Consider the following 16,464-nt stretch of genomic DNA (forward strand, 5'->3'; position numbering starts at 1 on the left):
TACCAAATACACATATACTACTTGGATTTTCAGTCCATGGATTTTTAGCACTTACTTGTACATTGTGATTTCATAGAAGAGGGACCATAATATGCATTAGATATAATGTTTGATTGGCAAAGAGTCAGTTTCCTTTATCCTTCTGTAAACTTCTTTGGAGGGTAGATCTAGCAGCATGTGCAATGAAGGCATATAATAATTATGTCACATGTCCCTGGAAATTAGATCTGCTTCATAAGAGTATAGCTCAGTTTGAATGTGGTCCTTGGTATTCTTCACTGGTCTGTACCAGTTCATTAGTATTTAAATTTATGTTAATTTCATCAAGGTGTGAAAAGATCTTCTTGCATATACATGAACTAACCATATTACTATTCAACCAGCTTTTTCTTTTCTTTTCTTTTCTTTTCTTTTCTTTTCTTTTCTTTTCTTTTCTTTTCTTTTCTTTTCTTTTCCCCAAGAGCAGCTTGTTGTATGTTAACAAAAGGAGAAAAAAGAAAGTTATAAAAAGTCATATATGAAAAAGTTAGGAATATTGTCATGGTTGTTTAGGGCCCATCCACCCTTCCTTCCCAGGCATAACCAAGAAGTGTTGCAGAGGGTGTTTTAGAAGGCACACTGTAGTTCTAGAACACATATACACTGTGGAGCAATCATTCTATGGCATATGCTCATTGTCTTATTTGTGTATCATCCTACAGCATTTCAATATTAGCAAATAAATGTTACAGTTCCTTAAACAGGCAATTGAGTTAATGAAATATAATATTCAGGTTTGAAAAACAAAACTGCTCTCGAATTTCATTGTTTGCGGGGGTTGGGGGGGGGGGGTTCCAGAAAGCTGAAATATAAATTAATATCTCAGAAGATAATAGCTTGTAAATTTGAACAGGGGATAGTTACAACTTCTGTTATGGTAGCTGTCAACTTCAAATAATATTTTAAAACACCAGTAATATTCCTAAAGGGTTGGATTCAGCCACCTTTATTACCCTTTGCTACACTTGCAAAATCAGCTACTACACAGGGTAAAGGTGATAGAATCAGGGACAAAATAATTAATCGGCTATATGTATGGAATTAGCATTTATAAACTGGATTCTTTTGTTAACTATCTAAACCAAAAGAAAATGTATACAAAGAATATTTCCAAAGACCTTGTAAGGGGCTTAACAAAGCACATAATACAGGCCTTGTCTTACATGTCTGTCATGATACAGTTTAATAGTGTTATAAGGCTACGTGGTGTGTAGTTGTCATGATGGTAGATTGTGCAGGTCTGTATAGATTTACTGTCATTCTTTAGGCTTTTCATACATGACAGAGGTTGTCTGAAGCACAGCAGGAACATGAAGCTTGCAGGGGTTAAGTGTTACTTGCCTCCTGGCTTGCTACATAGTCCTCTCTGCACACATACAGAGATGAGGTGCGGGGTACATCCGTCACTGGGCTGATGACATGATGGATTACTCATGTCGTTGTCAGTACAGTCAAAATCATTCTGCTACTGATAAGGTGGTCCTGTTTCTTTACTCCCAGTGAATGAAGCTATTTTTTCATCTAATTTTAAAAGTGCAGGCCTTCTTACAAGTGTCCCTTAAATTCAGAACTTGAAAATATTATTCTTTTTTTAGAGAATGCCCATAGGGCCATAGAGCGCAATGACAGATGTGCTTTCTAAAATGAATTTTGGTGGTGCAAAATGGAAATGTACCTGTGGCAGACTTCATATCACTTGTTTTCTTTTTTGCTGTGGAGGGGAGTGTCTGATGCTTGTGTTTTATTAAGCTCCATATTTTAGAATTCAATTGTTATCGCAGATCTTTAGTTTTCCATTCTTTCTTGGGTGCACAAGAAGAGAGACAGAGATCTTGAACATGACATTAGAAGAAATCTTGGACCCTGTAAGTATTCCGGTGAATTGGCGAGGGCGAGAAGAGAGTTGCACAGCTGCTGAGCTATGCCTATGCATGTATTCACTGGATGACTGATCTCGCTCATTTTTTGAGTTCCTTATTTTGGGCTTCAGGAGCTTAGGCTGTGTCCAGACTCAGGGGTTTTTTCGAAAAAAGTAGCCTTTTTTCGAAAAAACTTCACCTGCGTCTAGACTGCAGCCGCGTTCTTTCGAAATTAAATCGAAAGAATGCAGCTTTTCTTTCGACGGTGGTAAACCTAATTCCACGAGGAAGAACGCCTTCTTTCGCAAGTGCTCTTTCGAAAGAACGCGTTCTTGAAAGCAAACAGGCTTTTTAGAAAGAGAGCATCCAGACTCACTGGGTGCTTTCTTTTGAAAAAGCGGCTTGCTTTTTCGAAATTCCGCGTGCAGTCTAGATGATCTCTTTCGAAAGAGGCTTGCAGTCTAGACATAGCCTTAGAGAGCAAATGTGGGATGTCAAGAACCACAAATTATTTCAGAACTGCAAGCCAGCATCCTCCCTGCCACATGAGTACAGAGATTAGATGAGACTATACATGGTTGGGACAGCAGCACTGCTGACCCATCATCCATGCTATGGAAATGAACACAGTGGATAATTTCTTAAGAAGCTGCTCCTGCAGTGCTGAGAACTGCACACATAATAAGTGGAGAGATACCATTTCATAGAGCTAGACAGGACCTTGAAAGGTCATTGAGTTTACTCCCTTGCCCTCACAGCAGGACCAAGTACCATTCCTGATAGATTTACCCTAGACTGCCCTCTTAAGGATTGAGCTCATGACCCTGGGCTTAGTAAACCCAATGCACAAACCACTGAGCTATCCTTCCCCCTGCAGCGCTACTATCATCCTCACAAGAGGACAAGTCTCTCTACCCAGTGCTGAGTGCCTCTTTGGTCCTCTAGTGCCTTTACTAACATACCTCCTTCAGCCTTCATGCAGGATGGCGACTGTAGTTGCTCTCCACTGATACGATATAAGGGGCCGACAAATAAATTTATTAGCACATAGACACACACTGTGAACAATCATAACAGAAATATTCTGTACCTAGACTAGCTAAATATAAATACAGCTTGCAAACCAATTCATAACAAATACTATTCAAAGGCATCCATACCATGCAGAGAAATCAACCGTTCCCTTAAGTTGCCTCCAATACTATGTAGGCCTGTTACGGACTGAACATACTTGTTTGTTACATTCTGATCTTGAAGTCAAAACACTCACTGTCATTAATAAAAGTTGTGTCTGAAAAGGAATGTCGGATACAGTTTCAAGTATTAGACACATTAGTCAGTTGTTATGTTAGAAAGATCTATCTGTCTGTATTTTATTACAAAGGGCCAAACAACCATTGAGCATCACTAATACAATATAAAATCATTTTCTGCTCAGAGAAGACCCACATATTTAGTTACACTCGGTACCACGAGGGGAAATTCTTTCTGCAAACAGCCATAAAGAAGACTTAAAAGGGTTTTTTTTCTAAAATATTTCAGTCTTAAACAAAAAGCCTTTCAAAATATGAAAATAATGGAAATCTTCCTACAAACACCAATCATTAATTCTTTATTAAACTCATGATAGGCTATCAGTTAAAAAAATATGTACATACACTTATAACGATAGATCTAACAACCATTGTTTTAAAGTTTTAATCAGGTTTGAATGGAAAGTTGTTGAGGAGAATTGTGTGGTCTGCATTCTAATCCCTGAACTCACCAGCCTCTTCTTTTTTGCATGTAGTGTGGCCTTGAATTGCAGAATGTTTTAAACATACATAATGAGCTCAATGTCAAACTGTTGGGCCTTTTGTCTTTAACAATAAGCACTTAGCTCAACTAAATGAATAGAAATTGCTTTAGTGAATTACAAAAGCCGAGGTCTTTTCATTGCACTAATACTGACACTAATTAATTTAGATATTATCTTATTTTTGCAAATATATCAAATTAAAATTCAACTTTTAAAAACACAAACATTTCAGTCATCACAGAAACTGAATAAAAATACTCAATTTTATTAAATAAGAAATTTTCTTTATCTTTGACTTGTTCATTTTTATATGATATGAACAGTATGCATAAGCTCTCTAATTTGGTAAGAGATCAGGTCAGCCATTCCTCACCTTTCATGATTCCTAAAAGGTGTTTGTAATAGGGTAACTTTTGTAATGTTGAAAAGTAACAGCTTATTTCCTTCCCCCAAAACTGAGAACAGTATTCAAAATATACAGTGAATGGCAATTCATTCTTTAGAAATCCCTTCAACCTAGTACTAGAGTTGCTGCCAGAGATCTGAATGCTTTTTTCCCTAAATCTCTGTAATCCAATAAGCTTTTGTGTTTAGCAGCTTGTTTTGAAACTTGTATAGCACCCCAGCCTGTGTCTCCGTATGTTCGTTTGCAGGCAGGTGAGTGCCCGAGGGCCTGATTATTATTCAAGCCAGGAGGCCTTCACAGCCCCAACCAGAATGTAATTTGTAATTAACTGTCATTTACTTCTGTCTGCATTGACTTGTTGTTCAAAAGACAATGTATCTGAGCTGGTCACTAGCTTCGCTTTGTTGTGGATATAATGTCTCTCAGATCTAGTTGTAGTCAAAATGTTTAGAAAACCAAGTACTTGCTCTTTTGAAACCAGAGGTAAAAGGGGAATTCATTGATTTTTTCCCCTAACTAAATCCAGCACAAATAATTTTACACACTCAGATACAAACGTTTGATTTGATGTACTAGCATAAGCTTCTATACAAGGAAACTTAAAAAACAACAATGGTCCTGGACCATCTTAGCAACTAACCAAAATATATGACTAGTATCATGAGCTTTCATGAACACAATCCACTTTTTCAGATGACAAATAAGGAGCTAGGAACAAGATAAATTGTGACCCAGATATTTAATTGTCTTCTATTTAAAATAGTGTATTTATTATTTCAACTTTTAAAACTTGAGCTGTGTTGGGGCACGTCTACACAGCAGGGCTTAACTCAAAATAAGCTAAACAAATTGAGCTATGTCAATTGCGTAGCTCATTTCGAAATAGCTTATTTTGAGTATTAGTGCTGTCTACACAGCACTTATTTCAAAATAGAGCACTCTTCCTCCGACTTCTCTTACTCCTTGTACAATGAGGGTTACAGGAGTCACAGTAAGAAGTCCTCCATCGTGACAGTATTCAACATCATGTCGAAATAACTGCCGGCTGTGTAGACGTGGACTATGTTATTTCGAAATAATGTTGCTGTGTAGTCATAGCCTAAGAAAATAATGCAGATTTTAATTGTGGTTCTTAATTTTCAACATGGTCGTCATACCTTCTGATTGAGGAAGGGCCAATAATAACTTCTAAGGATGTAGTCATATTAAGTGTATAATTCTCACAGTGCTAAGCTCTTGTTAGTTGAAATAAACAATATAAATTAATTTAATAGCGTGAAATTATTATGGTAAGAAAAACATTTATTATTATGATTGATTTGTTATAGTACAGGTAATTCTAATATCTGTCTTAGTCCTTTCACAGCAAGAATTTAACATTATATGGTTACATTTTATGTATATGATAGATTGAGAGTGAACATACAACATTCTCTAGAATATACTCTTATTTTGTCAAAATGGACATTTTAGCCTATTTTAATCTTGTTGATTTCTACTTCCACCTGCACAGATGCCATTGGAGCATTTTGCTTCTGGCATTGGGGTAAGGTTCCCCTGGTATGAAAGGCAATGCAATCTCATGGATGATCTGAGGCCTCTTTGTGTGGGTTAGAGGAACCCACTTCCTACCAAATCCCAAGGCCCATGCAATCAAGCTCTTTCTTGTTCTGGATCTCCTATTACTATCATGCCAGAATGGAATCATATAGTTACCTATTTTTTCTAGGCAGCACATGTGGCCCAAGAAACAGTTCTAATATCCTCAATTGCATTCTTTTCTAATACTTAAAAAAAAAAAAAAAAAAAAAAAAAAAAACCTTCAGAAATAGCTTTCCCCTATGGTGATTTACATAAAGTTGGATTAAGCAGTGCTTTAACCCCAAAAGACTGATTACTTATGCTGGGCCTTATTAATTATTTCCTTCTCTATTTGAAATAATTAGCAAAAGGAAACAAACACTATGCAGTTATCTCTTTAAGACTTTAAATAATAAAAGCATAAGACCCAAAAGAAGGCTCTCTTTTTGTTGAGTGCTTTCTGTTCTTGCCAGTAGTAAAAGGGATAGCAATTCCCATGTGTTATCAAAAGAGACAAGAAGCAGCAGGCTTTAGCACCTAGCTGAGCAGGATTGCTACATGCCACTCTAAGTGCGATTAAGCTTCCTTTAGTTGCACCAGTGACATCACTGATGGCTCAAAGCTGCATCTACTCAAGAGTATTAGAATGCATTTCATGCTTGGCTTACTCAAAACTGCAGAGCTAAAATTTACACCTTATTTGATGTTCTTCTCCCTGCTGTTAATTGGTAAAGGGATCTCTGACCCTTTTGATCTCTGCTACAATCCTCTAAATGCCCAGGTCTGCTAAACTGTTCAGCAGGAGATACTCAGCAGTTGCCCAGTAATGTGAAGTCTTTTTTTTTTTTTGGCTTTCTTGCCTTTGGTTTACATCCAAGTTGCACAGAAATAAGAGATGACAGTTGTTATAGATATGCTAGTTTAATTACTTGTCAGCTTATAGCTGATATCTCGGCTAGCCAACGTGGAAGCTTAACTTTCTTCTAGTAGCTTAAAGCATGACCAACTGCTAGTGCTTTAGTATTTAGCCATAAAACTCTGGATACATTAAAGATAAAAAATAAAATAGAAGAACAGACTTTTTCATTTACCAGCAAAAATAATCAGCTTTTGGTGCTCTCAATTTTATGTAGATCTTAAGTAATGTGAAAAGATTGGGTCATATTGACATCCAAGTGGATATCAGAGTTGTTTTAATTCCAATTGATAATTTCACAGGAAATAGGAAATACACTTTTTAGTCTACTACCTTAAAGTGAGAGAACTAATAAATATATGAAAATAAAACAGATTCATATTGTGTCACATACATATATTTTAAAATAGTTCACTCATCTCCTTCTACATACCCCTTCAAAAGAAGCTCCGTATCTATTATCTTATTGCACATGTGAACTAATGTCATTAGCATGCATGAACCTCTATGTACTGCTGGATTAATTACACAGAGTTCTGAGATTTTTAAAGGAAAGGAAGGTAACCATTCAACACTTCTGAAGAGTTTGCTCAGAGAAGGAGCTGAATACCTCCTAGTTGCCTATCAGAAGGCTCCTTGATAGAGGCAGGCTAAATGTTGGGCACATGTGTTTAGACACTACATTCTCTCCCTCCAAACCCTGTCAAAGGTTTTTAGTGTTTATCCCAGGCTTTGTTATCCACCAAGATACATAGTTTCCATTGAAGTGAAACAGATTATTGGTTACTATAGTTTCCCTATTGCTCAATTCAGTGCTGTGAAAAGCTAGGCACAATAGATTTAAAAGTCCAGTTAGGACAAATAAATCCATGTTGTGAAGAATGAGAGAGAAGATACCTGTTCTTGTGCCTTTGATGTATTCTTTATTTTGTACGATAGAAGAGGAATTAGTGAAGGGTTAATTCTTCAGTAGTTAAAGCACTATCTCTTCAGTTTACTGAGAAGCATAAGTATAGTTGCTGGGAAGACACTGTACATATTGTTTGATTCCCTTCTCTCTCCCCCCCCCCCCCCCAACCGCTTTCAAGATCTGGGAGATACTGTAGTACATTATAGGGACAATAATGTAGATGTACATGTTTATTCCTCTAGAATTGTGTTTTCCTTGTCCTGTTTTATGCAGAGCTTTTGTCCACTTAATAGGGCAAAATTGTATATGTCAGTTTCTTATCCTCTGAGAAAATTACTCCACCCAGAATTTTGAGGTTGAGATAAAGAAAATTTACATTAAGGAAGATGAAAATGTCAGCTTTCACAAGGATATATCAAGAACCAACCTTCTGAACATGTTGGTAAAACTAATGTATTCTAGAAGGCCAACATACAAATGTTAAGAGGGACTGAATGATATAGTGCAGATTAATGCAGTGGCTTTTGTGCCTCTGGAAGCTATGTTTGCATTCAATCCAGTATGACTAGAAAAAAAAAGTTAATTTGATTTGATAGCCGAAAAGGTCACACATTTTGTTCAATGCCTTGCATGCTTTTTTTTCAAACTAGATTTCTTTAGTTCAGCCATAGCTCACTTCTAAGGATTTCTACTTTGCTAAAGCTTTTTGTTGCATCATGCCAAGAAACAAGTTATGAACAGCATTCAACACCTATAATAAAATAGCAAAATGGAAAACCACTGCAGTCACACTGTGTTCCAAACTTATTTTTGGTTTCATTAACCAAATATTTCTTATTCCTGTACTGAGACTCGTTGGAATGCGTTAACCAATTTCAGCTTGCAGAATACAACCTAGGTAAAAAATATTCTAAACATTAAATGTTGCCAGTCACTACAGAAGTACAACCTTGTGCTCTCAAAGTAATATTTGACATTGCTGAAGGTTTCATCTTGATTACTTTCAATAAAATCTGAAGTAAGGATGACTGTCTTGGCTCACTAAGCAACAAGGTTTTATCACTAATTATACTCCTTTATTACCAGTAGTTTAATAGGTTTATGATAGGTCATAAAACAATTCAGCATGGGAGTACATAAAAGGAATAGGTTATACAGCTGCGACTTCTTAATATATATATTAATTGTAATGATATTTAGTGGTAGAGTGTTATTATTATTATTTATTTTATTATATTATTAAAATATATTTCTATGCCTTTATATGGGTATACTGCCATCAAAAATGGGAGGTGAAGAAAACACATATAAATGTACAGTAGAACACTTAATGAGGCATTTTGAAAACTTCTAATGTCAGAAGCATGTAGACTATATCACACATGTGGAATCTCATTATGGGTAATTATAATAAAATTATAAGTGCTGTAATAATTCTAACCTTGAAGGCACAATAAAGGATAGTTATATTTGCCTTCCTAGCCCACACATCTGAGACATTTTCCTCGTTAATTATATTTCATGTAAGTATAATTACGTTGTGTAAAACTGAATTTCCAAAGCATTTGCTAGATCACTGTTAACTGCAGCCTTAGTCTTCTCTGCTTTGCTATAGTAAATTATGTCTGCAGTTACAGGATGAAATAAATGGATACAAAACAAAATTTACAATGTGTGCGATTCTGCTCCTCCTCCCCCCATCATTTTATTCTGTAATCTAATTAATGAAGAAAGTAAGATGGGAGGAGGAAACGGTTTATCAGTTGATCCTACAGCGCCCAATGCAGTTTTGCCATTGATTTCAGTGGAAGCAGGATGAGGTCCTAAAGCTACATTTTTCATAATACAGAAAATTATATCTTTGTAAATTTGCTTAACTATTTATGTTCTGAATCTTACCTTACCGGAGACAACATAAACACACACACACACATGCTCTGTCTCTCTTTCTCTCTCTCTCTCTCTCTCTCTCTCTCTCTCTCTCTCTCTCTCTTTGTTCCTTGATTTCATACCATGGATATATATCTATGTGGCATGAAATGAAGGAGTAAAGATGATGTTGACACTAAGCACATAATCTGAAGTACATAATACTTTCCTATTTAATTCCTTAATAAGTTTCAAAAATATCAAACTATGTTATTATATACACCGTAGCCAGGAAGACAGTAATGAATAATTTTAACAGTTCATTTATTGGCATTTTGAATTGTCATATTTGTTCACAAGTCTGGAGTTGGACCTTTATTCTTTTGCTGATGGTAACATGAGTAGTTTTATGGAAAGGTTGAATAAAAAATAGTTCAATAAAGGTGTATCCCATAGAATTTTACCTCATAACTTTATATAAATGATAACGTTAAGTCACACCCTCTACTTCAGGAGAAAGAGCCCAAACAGAAACAACACAGAAGAAGGAACACATCCCAATATGTAAGAAAAGTCCTAAACCAAATTAAAGTGGTTCCTATTTTGCGAGACTATCTGTAATTTGATAAGGGAAGATCATTTTAAAATGATTATCAATTATGATGGAATTAGAAATATGTGAAGATACAATATGTCCCCAGTAATGTAAATTATGTACCATTTTATTTCTTTCATTACCCTCCATCAGTAAGTTGTCACCACTATAAACTAGGGGTATAACTATGTAATTATCTCTCTCTCTCTGCCTGCTCCCTCAAACCTCTGCTCTCTCTGAATAATTTGAGCTTGTATTGAAAGGAATTTAACTACAATTTCAAAATTATTAGATTTTTCTCTTTTTTGCTAAACAGGGAAGTAACTGATTGATGATTCCTGGCCAAGCTGAGATATCCCAGCAAGCACTGGACTAATGACATCAACAACATTACTTGTCAGAGCCAGAGTGAGGCGATTGTCTATCAGAATAAAGGAACCCAGACTTTCATCTGGCATCTGGGTGTTTCACCAACCGACAAATCTATCCCAGACAGACTGCTCTTTCAGGTTTTGTGTAATTGTTTTATATATATTGCACTTAGGAGGGTGTTGGATGTCTTTCAAAGGCCAATGTACTGTAGTAGCTGATGTGTGATGGTAAAGCAGTTCAGGCTTAATAAACATAATCTGCCTGCTAAGGAAGAGTTGGAAGGTGGAGGAATGAGCAAAATCATGTTTTTTAGCTGCCACCCCCCAACAACACATATCTCAGTATCAGAGCTCTTTCTAGCAAAAGATGAAGATTGCTATCCATGCTGCCATTGTTAGACCTATCATCTATCTTTGGTACTGTTTGTCTATAGATTGTTATATGAGTTTACAGAGCTGCTTTAGTTACTCAGTTCCATCTTGACTGAGTGTTCCCAAAGGATGGTATGGTCCAGTTATCTTTCTACCAAAAGATGTCATTGAGTGAAGTTCTGCAGGGTTCCATCTTGTATCTTTTTCCAGTCAGTGTGTATATGGGGGCCTTAAAAAGGATAGAAAGGATACATTGACTGTCATGCTTTCCATATTCTAACACCAGTAAGCTGTAGCTTACAAAACACAGCCTGTACTGTTGAATTCCAGGCGCAAGTGTTTTGTGTGGTAGGGCATGGATGAGAGCTCCGTGGCTTAAATTTCAATCCAAATCAGATTAAGCAGTAAGAAATCCAGAAGCAATAAAATATAGCAAGGATATCTGTCTTTACACCTGAAAGTGTTTGTCTATCATTTATAACCCCTACTGGCAATATGGAAATCGTGCTAAAACCACCTTCCGTCACCCACTTCTGTGAAAGGCCAGGGATGCTTTTTCTCCTATCTGTGGACTCTGACTGTTTGTTTCTGATGCTGACCTAGATACCACTATCTATGTCTTTGTCACATTAAAACATGATCACAGCAGTGAATGCTACACAGGACTACAGCTCTAAAACATCTGGAAATGGAAGCTAATATGGAATACGACAGTCAGGGTATGAACTAGATCCCATCACATCTCTGCTCCACAAGCTGCGCTGACTTCCTGTTGGTATGAGAGGGAAGATTAAGGTGTTGTTAGTTTTGTTGTATAAATTATTAGATTGCTTGGGACCTTCCTCCTTGAAAAATCCCTCTCTACCCATGCTTTACTAACACAGATGTAACCATTGGAAACACTACAGTCTTCTGCAGGCCTGCCAATGGGGAGACAACAAAAAGGCAACTGCCCTGGACCCCAGTGATTCAAAAGATCCTGGGGGCTCCTGGCCACCAACACCAGTACTTTGTCAGTGGCAGCAGCCGGCAGTCCAAGCCCTTTAAATCACTGCTGGAGCAGTGAGCAGTGCTGAGGGCTGGGGGAAGTCTAGTTGGGGGGAGTGGAGTTGGCTGCAAGGGAGCTTTCTGGGAGCATGGAGCTGCCCCCTTACCTTGCACCTCCACCTTGCCCCAGTGGTCTGTTAGCTCCTCTGGTTTTCTGGAATTTCAGGAGAAGAGACTGGTGGTAAAGTATTTGTCAGTTCTGGAACCTGCATCTTACCTTTTTCAAGATGATTCAGTCTCTTGACGTTGTGGACATGCTGCAAATCATGTCTACTTAAGTGCCTTTTATGAAAGGTTGTGTTTGTGTGTGTAGCGCTGAAGGAATTCTGTTACTGTTTGAGTTGCTGTGAGATATTGGTGGGATTAGCTGTTATTTTCAGCAGATTTGGGTTTTCAGTTTAGTCAAAGACATTTTGGCTGTGTCTAGACTGGCATGATTTTGCGCAAATACTTTTAACAGAAAAGTTTTTCCGTTAAAAGTATTTGTGCAAGAGAGCATCTATACTGGCATGTGCCTTTGCGCAAAAGATTTGCTTTTGCTCAAAAGCATCTGTGCCAGTGTAGATGCTCTCTTGCACAAGAAAGCTCCAATGGCCATTTTAGCCATCGGGCTTTCTTGCGCAAGAAATTAACATTGCTGTCTACATTGGCCCTCTTGCGCAAGAATACTTGAACAAGAGGGCTTATCCCTGAGCGAGAGCGTAAGAGTATTTGCCTAAGAACCACTGATTTTGTACATTACAAAGTCAGTGTTCTTGCGCAAATACTCACGGCCAGTGTAGACAGGAGGCAAGATTTTGCACAAAAGCGGTCGCTTTTGCACAAAATCATGCCAATCTAGATACAGCCTTAGAGTACTGCATACAGTACGATTATCCAACCTAAACGGGACCAACAGGTGGTCGGATTACTGAAAATGTTGAATGATAAGGACTCTACTGTAGCCGGCGCCCCTTCCCTCCCTGCAGCTCCTGGGGACCCAGCCCTGCTCGCTGCCCCGTCGCTCTCTTGGAGCCGCTGATGCCTGCAGCACCTGGGGACGAAGCAGCACCAGCAGGAGCGGCATCAGCGGCTCCAGGAGAGTGACAGGGCAGCGAGTGGGGCCATTCTCCTGGCCCGCACCCTGGAGCCACTGATGCTGCTCCTGCCAGTGCCACTTTGTCCCTGGGAGCTGCAGGGCCGGATAAAGCGGAATGTTGGATTACCGAAGGTCGCATAATCTGGACTCTACTATACCTGTTTTTGTATAATTTTATAAATCAACAAGCATAGTAATCTAATAATGATGTCAGTTATATTCCAAAATCCCCTGTCCTCCACTTCAGCAAGAGAAACCCCCTTTGTCTCTGTAAGTCTGTCTCCAGGGGTACAGAGTTACAACTCCAGTTATAAATGGTGATCATTCTATTTCTGATTTACTCGGTAGTTTCCCCAAACAAATAGTTAGCGAGTGAAACAGGAGGTTACAGTTAAACAAATATTCCAGATCACTAAGGGTACGTCTATACTCCATGCTTATTAAAAAAAAAAAAAAGCTATTCCAGAATAGTTATTCCGAAATAGCTTATTTCAAAATAGCACGTCTACACTGCAGACAAGCCTCAAAATTAGTCCGAGGCAGGCTTCCCTAATGTAGACGTGCTATCTCGATTTAGAGTCCCAAGAGGCACTGAGGAGGAATACCTTGGAATAGCCCTGCTGAGGAGCTATTTCGAAATGGCAGCAGAAAAGCATCTACATGTCTTATTTTGAAATAGCTGTTTAGGAATAGGCATTATTCCTCGTAAAATGAGATTTACAGATTTCGGAATAAACCGTCCTTTATTTCAAAATTATTTTGAAATAACAGAATGACTGTGTAAATGCTCGCTTTGTTATTTCAAAATAACGCTAGTTATCTTGAAATAACGGTGTAGTATAGACACACCCTAAAAGTTATACTTACCAGTGGAATATCATTTTTCAAATAATTAGAATAAAATAAAATAAAATAACGTATAAAATAATATGCAGGTACTCATCAATCCATTAATAGTATTGTGCTGCAAAGTTATTGGTTTCTTGAAGCACTTAGGTATACACAGGTAAAGTTTTCTATACAGTAGGTTATCTTATAACACTACATATCAGTATGGGCAGCACATGGTGCACACTCAACTTGCTGAAAATATACTTAACATTAAAAATTGTACTGAACATAATTTAACCTTTCTTTGATGAATCAGAAGGTAATTGAGGATCTTGCGGTGCTTGGGGTCATTATTATCAATATCAATTATCTCTGCAGAGGTAGAAAGTGTGGGAGATTGGGTTGAATCTGTAATGAATCTATGACATAGCCTGGAAGTTGCTTTTTTGAATACATCTCTGAGATCAGTTTTCTCAATTATCACCCATCTCTTTTGCATTAAAGCAGTGTGCAGAATGTGCAATTGCATAACCCGCACAGCATACTAGTCCTGGTTACTAGCTTGAATATTTATATTGGGAGATATCAGAAAAAACTGGTTAATAGAGCTTTCCAGTTTTTAAAGCGCCAGATAACAGTTTGTACTGCATATCAAATTGCAGTGTTTACAAAATGATAAGATGAAATTTGATTTCACATTTGTGTAGGTTGTATTATAGGTTGCAATTAAGACGTGGGAACCAGTGTGATTTATTGGTTACAGCAAGGGACAGGACCTTTGCGTTATAATCCCAAATTTGTTACCAGGTCACTCTACCTGTTGAGCATTGCAACTCCTAACTTTCAGGAATTTTGCACTGGGTTAGGTGCCTAGGTTCACAAACACTGGGTTAGGTGCCTAGGTTCCCTGTGATTAGAGTTCATATATTGTCAAGAGAGATCTGGAGCCACTGTCGGAGGGCAAGGAGATGAGTAGTGAATAAAAGCCAGAATAGTGTCCCTGATAGGTGTGAGGTTGGGACCACAATTTGCCTCCTCCTTCTAGAAACATCTGAATTGGTGCCACTGCCATCATCACTTGGAGTTTTATCTATAATCACCACATTTATCAACCTGCCTAGTAATAAAGTAAGGCACACTTGTCTGGAATTGCAAGATCATTGTGTTTGCTAACCTCCAGTCCAGTAACTGATTTGACTGAGAGATTGAATATTTTTGCTAGCTGTTAGGCTCTTCGTTATAAAATTCCTTCAGAATTTTTCTGCATATCATCAGACCTTATCACTATTGTTCCTTAGTTTGTCAGTTTCTTTTTCCACCATGCCTTATCATTATTGCATGAAAAAGGTAGCTCAAATATAGGTATATTCTCTGGAGCCTCTTTTACAAAGATTAATGCAAAGAAATCATTTTTGTTAGCTGCAAAGTGTATCCTTCTTAATTGTCTGCTAGATCACTAGGGAATAAATGGAACAGACTCATTCTCTCAGATATTTTGCTTCTGATTAACTTAAAAAAATTGTTGTATGATTTTAGATCTTTCAATCTCTGGTGCCCAGCTTGTTTTCACTTACTAGAGTCTAAGAATGTACAACAACCAGCATCTTAACATTCTAAATAAATTGATCTTATGGGGCCAAATTGTCCTTTCATGTAGTGATATCTCACATGGGTGAGATACTCACTGTTTTTTTAATGTATTATATTAGATTTGTACAAAAGTGAAAAAGAGGCACCTTTCCAAAGCTATAATTGCCCCTAACATACATCTCCTATCCAACATGATAGATATACCTTTTCTCTTGCTTCCTTCAAAACCCTTATGAATGGGAGTGGGATGTCAATGTACCTTGCACAACCATCTAGTCTGGAGTACAATTTGGGCTCATATTGTTTTTCTGTAATCTTATACTGATCTTGTCTGTCTCCAGTGTTGCTGAGGTTGAGGGGAATTGATCTTTAGAAGAAAAGGAAAAGTTGTAGCCATCAAATTTGCTGGGTATGATTTTACCAAAAGAAATGTTCAGGTCTTATTTAAGGTATTAGTTGTTCTAGTTAGTGCTACCATAATTGGTACTCAGTTTCTTAAATTTCTAAATCTCTATTTAATTGATTTTTGAGGCTTATCTGGATCATGTTTTGTATGCCTGTCAACCATTTTTATTTCACTTCAATCGCCACTATGAAACCACTATAAAAAGTTCATTACCTTATTTTGTACGGCTAATAACATAATATTATGGTTATTATAATGAGTGTAAGTGGCCTTTATTTACTACTTATAGAATGTTAGAGCTTTGTCAGTTAATTACATTAAACAATTATTCCATCCAGAACTTTAGTTTGATAAAATAAGATCAAGTCATGGAGGTTGGGTCCATGGAGTAGTCTTAGCCAGGGGGTAGGAGTGGTGTCCCTGCCCAAGGTTTGTGAAAGGCTGGAGAGGGATGGCACGAGACAAATGGCTTGGTCACTGTCTTCGGTCCATCCCCTCCAGGGTCCCTAGGGTTGGCCGCTGTCGGCAGACAGGCTACTGGGCTAGATGGACCTTTGGTCTGACCCAGGACGGCCACTGTAAGCTCAGGGCTCAGGGTCGGGGGTCTCAGTGGACCCCCTTGATTTTCATGCACACCTGCTCCTGGGTGGCCAGGCTGGCAGCTCTCCTGCCCTAGATGGCCACTTTCCTGTGCCTAGTGCGGAGATCGTGGACAAGGTCCACTAGCCCAGGAAGGTGCCCGCCTCTTGCGGTCCAGGGCAAGCTCCCGGGAGCCGCCAGCCTGGTCCCGGGAAGA

The 16,464-nt window shown here is 38.0% G+C and overlaps 1 long non-coding RNA gene across 1 annotated transcript in view; it reads right to left on the bottom strand.

The window, feature by feature from the left end:
* Window positions 1-384: 384 nt before the first annotated feature.
* Window positions 385-16,464, bottom strand: part of LOC142826786 (uncharacterized) — a 30,251-nt gene continuing 14,171 nt past the window's right edge. Inside the window, exon 2 of the long non-coding RNA XR_012901024.1 lies at window positions 385-466. This is a non-coding gene — a long non-coding RNA (uncharacterized LOC142826786). The remainder of the gene's footprint in view (window positions 467-16,464) is intronic.

This window comes from Pelodiscus sinensis, chromosome 2 (assembly GCF_049634645.1).
Source record: "Pelodiscus sinensis isolate JC-2024 chromosome 2, ASM4963464v1, whole genome shotgun sequence".
Classification (NCBI taxonomy): Eukaryota; Metazoa; Chordata; order Testudines; family Trionychidae; genus Pelodiscus; species Pelodiscus sinensis.